Source organism: Drosophila willistoni, unplaced genomic scaffold (genome assembly GCF_018902025.1).
Source record: "Drosophila willistoni isolate 14030-0811.24 unplaced genomic scaffold, UCI_dwil_1.1 Seg288, whole genome shotgun sequence".
Lineage (NCBI taxonomy): Eukaryota > Metazoa > Arthropoda > Insecta > Diptera > Drosophilidae > Drosophila > Drosophila willistoni.
This window is the reverse complement of record NW_025814243.1, coordinates 7678-22022: the sequence shown is the minus strand read 5'-3', so window position 1 is coordinate 22022 and position 14345 is coordinate 7678. Positions and strand designations below refer to the sequence as shown.

Below are 14345 nucleotides of genomic sequence, written 5' to 3'. Positions count from 1 at the left end.
CACATACACTCTTTGTGCCGGGCCCCGATCTAAAGCATGCAATCAGAACTAGCAAATGAGAATGCTTCCTGGGTCTTTGCGATTCTGCCGAGCACGATCCCTGGGGAAAGGCAGACCTCACCAAACGCGTTGATGCACAGTGGGCGAAATTCAAATTCAAATTCAAATTTAAAGTAAAACTTGGCGCCAAAATTGTTTTTGCATTCGATTACTAACATATTCAATAGTCCAAAAACATTAATCGATTCGATTTTCTACCAATATTTGAACAGCAGTGAAGCTTTGAAGTCAGCATATGTTTCATCAGCTGTTGCCATCAGCTTTCCCGCCAATTCTGATTGCGTATAAACAAAATTTGTAAAAATTAGTGTTGTTGCTTTCAATTGAACTTTTTGCTGTAAATTAAAGAAAAAGATATGTAGTTACTAACAAAATAAATGTTTGTGACCTGTGATTGTGTTTCGTCCCATAATGTAATATTTTCTTTGGCACTTATATGTGTCTTAACATTTACTAATAAATTGAACTTTAGGGCCTTGTGGCTAAACGGTGTATTAATAAGCAAATATTTAACGGCAGTGTGCCGCAGTAAATGTTAAATGATCAATATCTGTATTAGTCAATCGTCTGACAGCAACTGATTATAAGAATGGAATGAAATAAAGGCTAAAGCTAAGTACATAAAACAGGAAATACGAATCTACACAAAATACATAAGAAGTACATAGAAGATCATGCGACGGGCTTGTGGTAAAAGCCGACTCAGCATATTCCCAACAAGAACTCAACGCTTGCGACACAACTAAAACGGCTGGCCGTTGCTTCGGCCAATGCTATTTTGATTACGTTGCATTGTATCGCGCGGGTTGCTCGAAATCATTGCGAGGGCCGTTCGTTGACTTGGCTGTTAACTAGTCCCCCCTTAAGTTTGTTGCCGTCCTCGGTGACACTTAGTTCATTTACCACAGCCTGCAGTTTGAGGGAGTATCTTCTCCGGTACCAGTACTGGTAGATTATGCCAATGCAGCCAATGGTGAGGCTGAGGGTTACACCGACTATGAACCAAACTCGCGAGACCCCTCCGGAATCCACGTCGTCTCTTAGTTGTCGAATTACGTGCAAATTATGTTCATTCATTCTTTGTAGCAATGGTAGGCTAAGAACTTGGTCGTGTCCTGTAATATTCAGCAATGGTGATGCCGCGATGCCTGGACTTTTCTTCACAACACCGTTGTAGTTAATGTATGTGGTATCGTTTATGGTCGCGAAGCGTTCGAATGTGACGAGATGTGTACCTCTGACTGTCATCTATTCTTATTCCTGCTGGTATCTCATTGACGATGATTATCCCTTCGTGGACTACGGTAACTGGTTCCAGGTGGCTTGGCTGTATGTGGCATGATGCTAAACCTCCAGAGTGTAATCTGCTGGCGCAAGTGTCATGAGCCGACTTCTTGCAGAACGTCGCATAGTTGGTTGTAGCGCACTCTGTTACTGCTAGAACTCCATGGTTGCATTCAGCTACTACGTTATCATGTACTTGCAGAACAGTGTTATTGTGGGCAACAGGGAATATCATAACCTTCTTACAAATAGTCTTAACATTAGGGTAATTAATTATTATGTGGATTACGCTATCTGATTGAAATATTTTTATTTTTGACACTGCCATTAAACTAACTATTGGGACTTCTGTGAGCTGTTTGGTAAAAATGGATTTCAAATCTTCGTGGTCGAGAATTGCTGGGTTTATGATATTAGATTTGGCAAGCGTTATAGTGAGCATAAGGTTTTGGATTTCGGTGGATAACATTCTATTGCGCGCAAGTAAGGTTTCATACAAATGAGGGGAGTCTACAAACTCGACTTTCTTTTCTTTAATTATTTTATTTACTCTATCAGTTAATAGGTTGATTTGTTTTTGCGCTTCAGTGATTTCTATTACTTGTCTGTTGTTTGATTCTATGAGCTCGGCTTCGGTAATCTTAATCCTTTCTAAGTCTGACGCATCGGGCGTGCCTGCGACGACTTTTAACGCTGTTCCTAAAAAGTCTAAACTTCTGGCCATTCTATGGTGTACCGTTAGGCTAGAAAAAATACTCTGGATATGATCGATATCTACATCTAACAATTTTCGCATATGTGACTGAGGGAAAAGTTCTGACAATTTTATTGTATTATCTATCATGCTCGCGAAATTTGATAAATTTGTAGAGTGATTTACGTAATTATGTTGTTCCTATTGGAAAACGTTGCCGTCCAACACAGGAATATAGCTTGCGTGCGAGAAATCGGTGAGAAGTGCGCGAGTTGTGGCCAAAAGTATTAGGGTTACTCCGACGAACCTGAATGAAACGATTAGACTCAATTTTAGTAGCTTTCTGTAATAATCTTATGTGGTATGACCTATGTTTACCTCACATTGTCCTTATGGACCACCCTACCCTTAACAAGTACAGACGTTCCCAGGTCTGCTTGTATGGCGCCCTCCGTGCACAAGGGGGATAGTTTGTTACCTAATCTTCTGTTATTTTTGAGGTAAACTTTCTCACCTACATCAAACACCCTGTTTTGTCTGTTTGGGTTGTATCTGGCTAATTGGTCTTGTTGGGCTTTTATTAAACGACTTTTGATTTCTTGCTTAGTTTCATCTGGTATAGAGTGGATTACATCGAGTGGCTTATGTCCTGTTACTGAGTGTATAGTTTTATTATATTCTATCGTTGCTCTCATGATAGCTTGAACTGTATCGCTAATTTTTTTGTCCAATTTTAAACACCTGGCAATTTCTATTAATGTACTGTGGAAGCGCTCCACTTGCCTATTGGAACAGCTATGTAGTGGGGGGTAGAAAATATGTCAATGTGTAACATTTCTCCAGCAAATGAGGGAATTGGCGTCTCCCCGAGTTATTGTTTTTTGGGGTGCCTGTTGTACTTGGCAATAGCGCAGACCTTACAATTCAGTACAACCTCGTTGGCCAGTGTAGTCATTTTTGGGAAGTAGTAGTCTCGAAGTATTTGTTTTACATTTTCCTGTGCCGCTCTATGCGCACGATTATGTTCGGTGTTGACTATTTCTACGTGTTCGTCTTTGTTAGTGATATCCGACACCATCCTTTTGCAGTGCCAGAACTTGGTTATCGGGAACAGTACAACTAGCTCATGTTGGAATGCAGCTAGAGTTGGGAGGTCGCAATAAAACGCGTTTACGACGTCGGGGTTTACAGCAAGTTTTAAAGTTTTTATAAGATCGGTCTTATCTATAAATTGAATTAAGTGACGGGTCTTTTTGCCAAATAAAATAAATTTTCTATGCAGTGAATAACGTGATTCCTCCAAAGCTATTTGATTTCTGTAGCAATTCAATGGGTTATCGGCAGTTTCTATAGTGTATGTAAGGGATATCTCACTGTGAACAGTGGCTATGTCTGACTGCGCTCCGTCTTGGAGAGCGTTAAGCTCTTGCCTAGATAAGGCATCTGCGACAAAATTTTCTTTCCCTGGCTTATAGTGCAACTGGGCGTTATATTGTTCGATAAACGCCTTCCACCTCTTGATTTTCGCATTCGTGTTTTTCTCAGACATTGCGAATGTGAGCGGTTGATGATCTGTAAATATATACAACTCTTTTGTACCGTAAAGATAATTCTGTAGTTTGCCGAGAGCCCATACAATTGCTAACAACTCTCTTTCGTTGGTAGCATAATGAGTTTCGCACGTTTTTAGCGTTTCTTTTCTAGACATGTGTTTGCTTACAGTGCCATTTTCGCCTTTGAGTATATTAGTCAAAGGTCTTGCTATGGATGCAAAATCTTTGATAAACACCCTATAGTAGCTGGCTAGGCCTAGAAAAGATCTCAGAGAATATAAATTTTTTGGCTCAGGGTACTCTTGGATAGCTTTGACCTTTTCTGGGTCTGTCTTTGCTCCCTCGCTAGTAACAATAAAACCTAAGTATTCAACACTTTCTTTGAAAAACCTTGTCTTTTCTTTAGAGACCCTCATGTTAGCCTCACAAAGTTGCTGAAGTACTATGTCAATATGGCGGACGTGATCCGCGGCATTTTCGGAGAAGATGATTACGTCATCAACATAGACGTAACATATCTTGCCAATTTGTTCTCGCAAGACATCGACGATTGCTCTTTGAAAAATGCTACCCGCATTTTTTAAACCAAAAGGTAGTCGACAGAACTCGTACTTTCCGCCATTTACTGAGAAGGACGTTTTTCCCGATCGCCCTCCGCCAGGTAAATCTGGTGGTACCCGGATTTAAGATCTAATGTTGTGAAAAACTTAGCTTTTCCGAGGTTAGCTAAAATTAGTTGGATACTTGGCATCGGATAACGGTCGGCGACGGTTTTCTCATTTAACTTCCTAAAGTCAATGACAAGCCGCTTGTTCTTATTACCGCTGGCGTCTGTCCCCTTCTTATCAACAACCCAGGCCGGGCTGTTATACGCAGATCTCGATGGCCTTATGATTCCGCGCTGTGCGACTTCGTTGTTTACAAATTCTGACACGCCTACCGGGTACGGATAGAGCTTTGAATATATCTCCTTATTGTCTACAGTTCGGATTCTAGCAACGACTGAAGTATTATAAGGCAGCGCCTCGTTAGGGGTCGCGAATGCACTAATTCTTTTTAGTATCATTTTCTTAAATTCGGCTCTTACAGAATCTGGGACTTCGATATCATCGACATGTTTTCCCTTAGGTCCATGGTTACCCCCGCCTGCGTGAGCAGATCGAAGCCTATTATTGCGTTAAAGGTGTCCAGGGTATCTAATAAGAAAAAACGTGTCAACTTTCCCAAAAATTACCATTGAACATTTTTCTTGGATTTTACTGGACCCATGAATGGAGTTCACAGTAAATGGGGTTCCGACGGGTGTTACGTTTTTTAACTCCTTTACGGGTTTAACGTAATTTTTTGCCGCCCCAGTGTCGACAAGAATCTTTAATGTTCTGCCAGCCAACTGACGCTCGACGAACGGCAGTTGGGAACATACCCTAAAAAATTCAACAAATCGTTGCTTTCAGATCCGTCACTCTCGTCATCTATTTCTGTAAGGGTATTCTCGGCTATTTCTCCATATTTTTCATCGTCTTGGCTAGGTGCTTTTTGGGTAACATTGTTAACTTTTTGGCGCCTATTGCCCGATGTACGCTCCGAATTATTATATCTCTTTTGAGCCCCGTTTTCCTGGCTCCTACCTTGTTTAGCCTGGTTACGACTGCCAAACTTATTATTCGCTACGATGCAGAAAATGCACTCCTTTCAATGCTATTTTCAGCCTCACGGGCCACTGCTAGTGCGGATGGTAAATCCTTGGGCTTCGCTGGGATCACCAAGGATTTTAGGGACCTCTTGAGTCCTGCCATGAAGGCATGTAGTGCGTCGTCTCTAATTTCTGCACAAAGAATGGACGCAGCCTGTTCGTCATGTGTCATTACTATCTTATTTGTCACAAGAGTAAGCTTCTTTTCTACCTCATCGTAATAATTCATTAGGCTTAGGTCACCCTGCCTTACTAGTTCGAGTTGCTGTCTTAGTACGCGTAAGGACGACTTGTCTGCGTATGTGCAGTCCAGTCTGGCAATAATGGCGTCGAAATTAAGCACTGTGTTGTGCGACGTAAGGATTGCTCGAGCCGGCCCAGTGATTTTATTTTTAAAAATGTCCACAGCCTCGTAATGCGCCTCACTGCCTACGTATCTTCTGAAAATTTCATATGCGTCTGTAGCCGCTTGTCGCCAAGACACGTACTCCTCATGATTTCCATCAAAGCTAGGCACTGACTTTACAATGTCTAACTTAACTTCACACTTCACACTAGGGTCAATTGTCACTCTCTGATATACCTCAACCTGTGGAGTCTCTATCCTTAAAGCAGTAACTTGCCCTCTAATGGTCTCGAGTTCCGTTCGGAACTCGTCTTTCAGTCTCCTTTCTTGTTCTAAGAGTGCACTGTTCACAGCACCTTCCACTAACGCTTTTAGCAGAGCCGTTTCCATTTCTAATTGATTGTTGACTTCTGGCCTAAATCCTATTTCTTGTTCTTCGTCACTGTCGTACTCTACCTTTATATTTCTATAAGCCCAAGTCATGAGCAACCAACGAAGCGCAAAATATTTATTTATTTTTTTGTTTTTTTCTTTTTTATTTTTTTTATTTTTTTTTTTTTTTTTAAAACGCACTTGCACGTCAACAATATCACAATTAACCTGTACCGCAATGCACAATTTCGCGCTGCCAATTCACTCACAAATTCTTAACTTTTTATTTTTATATTTTTTAAATTTTCATAAAATTTTTTTCAATTTTTACCAAACATTCACTTACATGTTTTTGTTTAGGTCCCAACGCCTGTTGGGCGCCAATTATTTAATTCCAACTTTCCCTCTGACGGCAGTTGTGACGTCACCGGTGTAGCGGCGGGTAGAGTTGTATATCAAAATGATTATGGTGGAAGACTTGACTTCGTCCTCTTGCTGAACGGTTGGCCTTGTGGCTCAACGGTGTATTAATAAGCAAATATTTAACGGCAGTGTGCCGCAGTAAATGTTAAATGATCAATATCTTTATTAGTCAATCGTCTGACAGCAACTGATTATAAGAATGGAATGAAATAAAGGCTAAAGCTAAGTACATAAAACAGGAAATACGAATCTACAGAAAATACATAAGAAGTACATAGAAGATCATGCGACGGGCTTGTGGTCAGCAAAGCCGACTCAGCATATTCCCAACAAGAACTCAACGCTTGCGACACAACTAAAACGGCTGGCCGTTGCTTCGGCCAATGCCATTTTGATTACGTTGCATTTGTATCGCGCGGGTTGCTCGAAATCATTGCGAGGGCCGTTCGTTGACTTGGCTGTTAACTTATACACCAATATTATTGATAAAACTAAATTCGACCAAAGCGCGTACATTGCCATGAAAATTAAAAATTTCATAAAAAATTGACATGGAAATGGAAAGAGAACCACCGAATTTGCGAAAATTTTGAGGTAAACAACCAAGAGTGGTTAGATGACGATCTAGTATTGGTGGACCAAATTTCAAATGTTGGACGACCTAAACTCAGTTAGGGAGATAGTCAGGGAAAAACCAAAAAAAAAAAATTGTCGGACATTGTCAAGGAAATTCCGAGCAATGAGTTGGTCTTTGCGGCAAGTACTAGTTTGTACAATTGTGGAAAGCGAAGTGATGAAAGTCTTCCCAAGAAAGTAATATCGTTCATTCAATCCGATGATGAATACCCAATTAACTACACACCAGAGGAAGCCATAGCCTTATATATTGATGGTGGTTACAGAAAGAAGGCTTACACGGACTTGCAGCGTGGTACCAAAAAGCGAAATGCAAATATTTTTCCGACGTATGATGTATTGCGGTCTGTAAAAAAACTGTGCTATCCTAGTGGTCTAGAAGTAACTGATCATTCATGCGAGGTACCTTTACAAAATTTAATTGACCACAGAGTATCCCGAATATATAAAGCAGATTATAAAGATTTTCCAAGTATAGAGAATAACAATGGTTGCCAGCTAACTGCTATATATAAATGGGGCTGTGATGGAAGTAGTGGCCACTCAACTTATCGCCAAAATTTTAATGATTTAAACGCTTGTATGATCGATCAGCACATGTTTTCGGTGTACTTGGTACCGTTGGAAATACTTCGTGGATCAGAAAAAGTTTGGAAGAATGAGAAACCTTAATCCACTCGTTATTGCAGGCCATTAAAAGTGCTTTGTCGAAAGGAAAAAGGCAGATTTGGTTAATGATGTAAATAATGTCAAAAGCCAAATAACAACAATACAGCCAACTATTGTAGAAAGTTTTGAAGTACATCATCAATTTTATATGACCATGATAGATGGAAAAGTATTAGTGTTTTTGCGGAATCGTCATCTTCAGATTGTGGAATATGTGGTACAACTCCAAAAAAAATGAATGATCTCAGTGATATTAAAAATTTACCATGCAAAGAAAATCTCTACGAATATGGTTTATCCAGTCTACATGCTTGGATTCGGTTCCTTGATTGCATTCTGCATATTAGCTATAGACTGATAATTACAAATTGGCAAGTTCGAAGTACAGATAAATCAGCTGTTGATATTAGAAAAATGGAAATACAAAAGAATTTGCGAAAGGAGAAGGGTATATTGGTTGATATTCCCCAGCCAGGTGGCTCAGGCAATACAAATAACGGCAACACAGCGAGAAAGTTTTTTCATGATGCAAAATTAGCTGCCAAAATAACTGGAGTTATATCTTTTAAATTCTCGATTTAGTGTAATCTTACGAACACTAGCATCCGGATGTGAAATTGATACACAAGCCTTTAAACATTATGCATTTCAAACTGCAATATTATTTGTAGACAAGTACCCATGGTTCTATATGCCTTCATCTGTCCATAAAATTTTGATTCACGGTGCAGAAATTATAGAACACTTTGCCCTTCCGATAGGTATGATGTCAAAAGAAGCTCTTGAGGCCAGAAATAAAGTCCAGAGAAAGTTTCGATTAAACCACACACGAAAGAATTCTCGCAGTAACACTATGGAAGACTTGGCTCACACACTTTTTATTTCATCGGACCCATTTATTACAATGTTAGCAAAATCCACAGATAAATTTTCTAAAAAAGGTCAATTTTTATATAAAGACATTATTAGTCTTATTATAAGTAAAGACGCACAAGAAGAGTTATCAGATTGCACAACATCAGATACCGATTAGGCGTAAAATTGAAAAATTAAAAAAAAAGTATATAAAATATTTTTGAAGTTGATTATATTTACTCTATATTGAATGATTAAATAAATGTATGTTTTAAGAAAGAAACATGTTTTTTTTTAAAGACACATGCATATATTTTCTCGATTAAACATAACTCTTGCTAAAAATGAGTACACATGCAAGAGAATATTAAATTTCCGATGAGCTTTTTTAATAATATATGTAGCTGTCCAATTTATTTGAATTTTTTTATATGTGTATGTATTCTTTATAAGTAACAGCAAAAAAAAAAAAATTTTGAAATGTGTAACGAAATTTCTGAAAATTGAGCGAAAACGACCAGACATAGAATAAAACACACTACATTAAACGCTTTTTTTAAATTGCGGGGGCGGAAAGGGGCGTGGCAAAAATTTGAAATAAACTTGATCACTCTACATACTACACGAGCCTACATAAAAAATTTGGTGGCTCTAGCTCTTATAGTCTCCGAGATCTAGGTGTTCATACGGACAGACGGACAGACGGACGGACGGACAGACGGACATGGCTAGATCGACTCGGTTGTTGATCCTGATCAAGAATATATATACTTTGTGGGGTCGGAGATGCTTCCTTCTGCCTGTTACATACATTTTGGCGACTTTAATATACCATTTCACCCTATGGGTGTATGGTATAATGAAGTAAGTAAATCGTCTCGCCGACTTAGGTATACCATACACCAATAAAGCAAATATTTCAACTTTATTAAACAAATGCATTTTCACATGCTTCTTACAAGCATATTTTAGTATCTCGCTCACTCAGCGCCCCCACCAGCCAACGGGCAACTCCGGCCTTATGGAAAAACGTTTGCATATGCATAACTCGACTGTTTTTTGTTTAAAAAAATACGGGAGATAATTAAGTTTTTCAAATTACGGAGGCGGAAAAGGGCGTGGGCGTATGCATACAAAATGTGTGCATTTACTAAGCGAATATACATACCAAATATGGTGTCTCTAGCTGGAATAGTTTTTGAGATAAACGTTTTTTTTAAATTGCGGAGGCGGGAAGGGGCGTGGCAAAAATTTGAAATAAACTTGATCACTCTACATACTACACGAGTCTACATACCAAATTTGGTGGCTCTAGCTCTTACAGTCTCCGAGATCTAGGTGTTCATACGGACAGACGGACAGACGGACGGACGGACGGACGGACAGACGGACATGGCTAGATCGACTCGGTTGTTGATCCTGATCAAGAATATATATAGTTTGTGGGGTCGGAGATGCTTCCTTCTGCCTGTTACATACATTTTGGCGACGTTAATATACCATTTCACCCTATGGGTGTATGGTATAAAAAAATTATTGCATGGCCACGGCCCGGGATCGAACCTGCTACGTCTATGTGATTAATTTTGTTGGCAAAATTTGTTTTTTTTCCTTTCATGTTCTGGAACATTCCACTTTCCTATTTTTTTCTGAATGTTTTTAGTTTTCCTTTTTGCAATTATTACTCTTTATTTTTATGCAATTATGAATTACACTATTTAATTTTGTTATTTTTTTTATATATGTACACAAAACTATAAACACATAGTGTTGTACATATTTAAAAAGGAAAACAAAAAAATATAGAAAAACAAATTTTGCCAACAAAATGACTATTTTTATATAAATTTTTCACAATAAGAAAACTAATAAGAAGCAAGCTGCTCGCACGGAAGTTAATCGCAAATGCACAGAAAAACGAAAAAGGCAAGCGACGCGCGCAGAAATCCGAAAGGGAAACAACAACAACAAATCTCAGATTTACGAAAATTCTGCTTAGCAACAATGTCGGATGTTGCTTTCCGTTTTCCGCTTTGTCGCGTGCCGAAAACGCAGAGTATAAATAGGAACAACCGGCAATGGAAAGCTGTATGTCAATATGATATGAAATGTATCTATAATCTATATATCGTAACAAAAATTATTCTTTTCGATTGAGAAAATTTTTTTTCCTAAATTCTTTTTCGGCAGCCGATTGGGTTTCGATAACGAAATTTGTTCCTTCGGGTGCCGTCGGCTAACCTCAGCATGAAAAACGCCGGCAGAATTTTTCTCTGACGACGTCTGTGGCTCGGTCAATTGGGCGACATTGTCAACGGCGACAATTTGGTACTGAAGGGTGTGTTCTCGTTTTGCATATGTATGTGTACACTCGTACACACTCGTTTTTATACCCTTGCAGAGGGTATTATAAAATTGGTCAGATGTTTCTAACGCACAGAAGGAGACGTTTCCGACCCCATAAAGTATATAAATTCTTGATCAGCATGAGAAGCTGAGTCGATATAGCCATGTCCGTCTGTGTGTATGCGTTTTACTCAGCCGTCTTAAGAGCTATCGGGAAGAAATTTTTTTTTGGGTTTTATATTACCCGGGTAAGATAAAGTATGAAAATCTTTACGATCGAAAACTATATCATATAGCTCTAGAAGAAACATTTTCGCAAAAATTGGAGTATCCCCATGAAATTTACCAATATGATAGTATTGAATAAAATCTCAGATCCCAAAATTTGAATCTGATCGTATAAATAAAACACAAGTTACTGTCAATATAAATCGGTTTAAACGCTGCCGGCAGCGCTGCTTGCTGCCTACTACGTCATCATCAAATCAACAGAGCACACGCACACTCACACAGACGCAACGCTACATGAACTGTATGTGTATGCGTGCCGTGCTTTGCTTAGGGAATAATGGAAGAAGAAGAAAAAATGGTAGTTAAAAGAGAAATAATATTTTGTTTGTGTATTGATGAATAGAGTTGCAGGGCAAGAAATTTCAAAAAGGAGGAATATTAAACTGTAAACATTAAGAATATTTTAAATATGCCCGCTCCTCGTCTCAGTGAATTTCCCCGATAACTGAATTTGGTCACACTAAAAGGGTATAATACACTAAGGGGGGTACGGGGTACGGGCACACTCTCTCGAAATATAGTGAATAAGAACACATGTGCAAATTTTTTGAAAGGAAATAAAAATTCGAAAATATAAAGACAATCCCAAAAGATTAATAACTGAAAGCTAGAGATTTTACAAATCAGGTGTGGGGTTTGCCCTAAAGAAAGTATTTTCATGAAATACACCGAGATCATTAAAATAAACAAAACCGCATTGTTTGAGTTGCTAGCGGCCAAGGAAGTACCTTGCGATAGAGAAGCGTCAATTTACCAATTGCGAGCATTGGTAAAAGCAGCCATGGCACAGAATCAGTCTGGAGAGAGTGATGTACCCGAAGAGCAGGCAGTCCGCCCAGCAGTCCCTGCAAATGTGCTTGCCGGACAACTTGTGGATGTTGGTCCGGAGCCTCTTATTGAGCAGCGCGGCTTGGGAAACATTGAGCAGCCAAGTACACCGGATCAAGTGGGTGCTAACCAGTTGCCGACGATGTCTCGTGAGTCCTCTGTAGGACAAGACGCGAACGTGCATGTTCGTGAAAGCGCACAAGCGAGCTAAACCGACGAATTGGCTTCGATTCTTAGTAGCATCGAATTGTATACAGCACATTATAACCTAATGGAGCTAAAAACACGTGTTATGGAGCTGGAGGAGAACTTAAGCAGACCGGAATATAATTGGCGCATGAACTTGAAGGATGTCGAAACTACCGTACCTAAATTCTCTGGTGATGGTGATCTGTCCGTTCACGTATTGATTTGTGAGCTGGAGAAAGTGGCAAGAGTGTATGTACTGAGTGATACCCAATGTTGGTCGTTGGGCAACCGACTACTGGAAGGATCTGCTAAAGCATACATGACATATGAAAAGACTACCACCTGGAACGAGCTGAAGGATGCCCTTGTGAAGGTATTTTAACTACAAATGACAAACTACGAGATTGCTAACCAGATGAGGAAGCGCCCGATTGGCAAAGGAGAGTCACTCTTATAGTATTTCATCATTATGCGAAATATTGCTCAGCAGGGCACTTTTGAAGACACCGATGTGGTCAAATACATTGTACGGACGGACAACAAGATCGAACCGGATTGTCAGCTCCTTTGTATTATTGTACTTCTCTGAACGAATTGCGAGAGAAGATGATGCGTTTTCAGACAGTTCAGCAACCAGCCAAAAACTACGTTCGTCAGGCTCGTCAGACTTCAGACCGTGCGCGGGCCATTACGCCTGCTACAAAGGAGAAGAGATGTTTCAATTGTCGCCAGATTGGTCACTTAATGTTTGACTGTCCACGCCCGGAGAGACCAAAAGGAAGTTGATATCGATGCTTCAAAGTGGGCCATCAACACCGGAATTGTCCAATGCGAACCCAGATTGCCGCCATGAGCGCTAATGAAGACCCGGACACCATTGATCATAAGTTATTTATTCAATTAGTAAGTTTAAGAATATCTTGTAAAGGGATGCACTGATGTTAAGAACATTTTTGCCCTATTAGATTCCGTAATCCCAGTAAGTTTTGCCAGTAGAGCGTTGATGCCGCATTTAGATTGCGATAAATTAGTTAAAAGTTCTTTTCATGGATAGAGCGGTGGCTCTATTCTGACTTTTGAAACAGTCAAATGTTTAGTTCTGTTTTGCAAAAAATATTATGAAATTAAATTTTTAGTTATTCCCGATAATATTATGCCGACACAACTACTTCTTGGTAGAGACGCCTTGAATAAAATAGGTCTTAAGTTCTCATTGATTGAAAATGTAAGAAAGTATGAAAAGAATTCCGCATCATTAAAGAGTACCATTGCTTTTGTTTACAAATCCTTCTGTGCATCCCTGTTTACTAAATATCCTAAGCATAATACCATTAGTAATAACACCATTGATCTAGATAATAATTGTAATAACCTTAATGTAAACACGAATGCATCCCCGTTTCGAGAATGGCTAACAGAGTTGCAAACCGTTTGTGCAACGCTGTCAGATACCGGGAATACTACTGTTGGCAGTGAATTTGGATTAGGCGCGATGCGTGAGTGCCGAGACATTGTGCATGAGCATTACATTGACCGATTTTCAATTAATTACGGGTTGCCTAAATCAGTGTTTAAATTGCTGTAGTCGAATTAGCAAAAGTCATAAATTTTGTGCTATTCGTTGCTGTGACTGTTTAGCAAATATGAAAACGAATACTTTGTGTTGCTTTTGCTTCCGAAAAAAACCGAAATGAGAAAATCTGACAGCAAAAGCAGCAGCAAATAACCGAAATAGAAATTTTTGACAGCAGCAGCAAAGAGCAAAAATCCGAAAGCAAAAAACCCGACAGCAGCAGCAATAGCAAAAACCCGAAACAGATTGCTTTGATAGCAACAGCCAACTTAAACATTTTAATACTAGGAACTGTTCCGACTGTTGCTTTTGGCCAATTTCGGAAGTCGACAAAAGCAGCAGTCGGAAAAATAGTCGCAGCAGACTACTTGATGCTTGATTTTTGGCCTACTTTGATTTTACCTATACATACATACATACATACATAGTATAGTATTACATACATACAAGTTAACTTTCGCATTACTATGCGAGAGCTACCTTACGATTTCGTAAGGATTTATTTCAAGTATTATTTACCCAAATGAGAATCC

The 14345-nt window shown here is 39.3% G+C and overlaps 1 long non-coding RNA gene and 1 pseudogene across 1 annotated transcript; both read right to left on the bottom strand.

Annotated features, from left to right (window-relative positions):
* Window positions 1–875: 875 nt before the first annotated feature.
* On the bottom strand, window positions 876–6113 carry LOC124461253 (annotated as a pseudogene).
* A 2479-nt stretch (window positions 6114–8592) lies between these two features.
* LOC124461252 lies at window positions 8593–8754 on the bottom strand. Its single transcript, XR_006954981.1, has 2 exons — window positions 8723–8754; window positions 8593–8662 (listed from the first exon to the last, which is right to left on the bottom strand). It is a non-coding gene; the product is annotated as an uncharacterized LOC124461252 (long non-coding RNA).
* Window positions 8755–14345: the final 5591 nt, after the last annotated feature.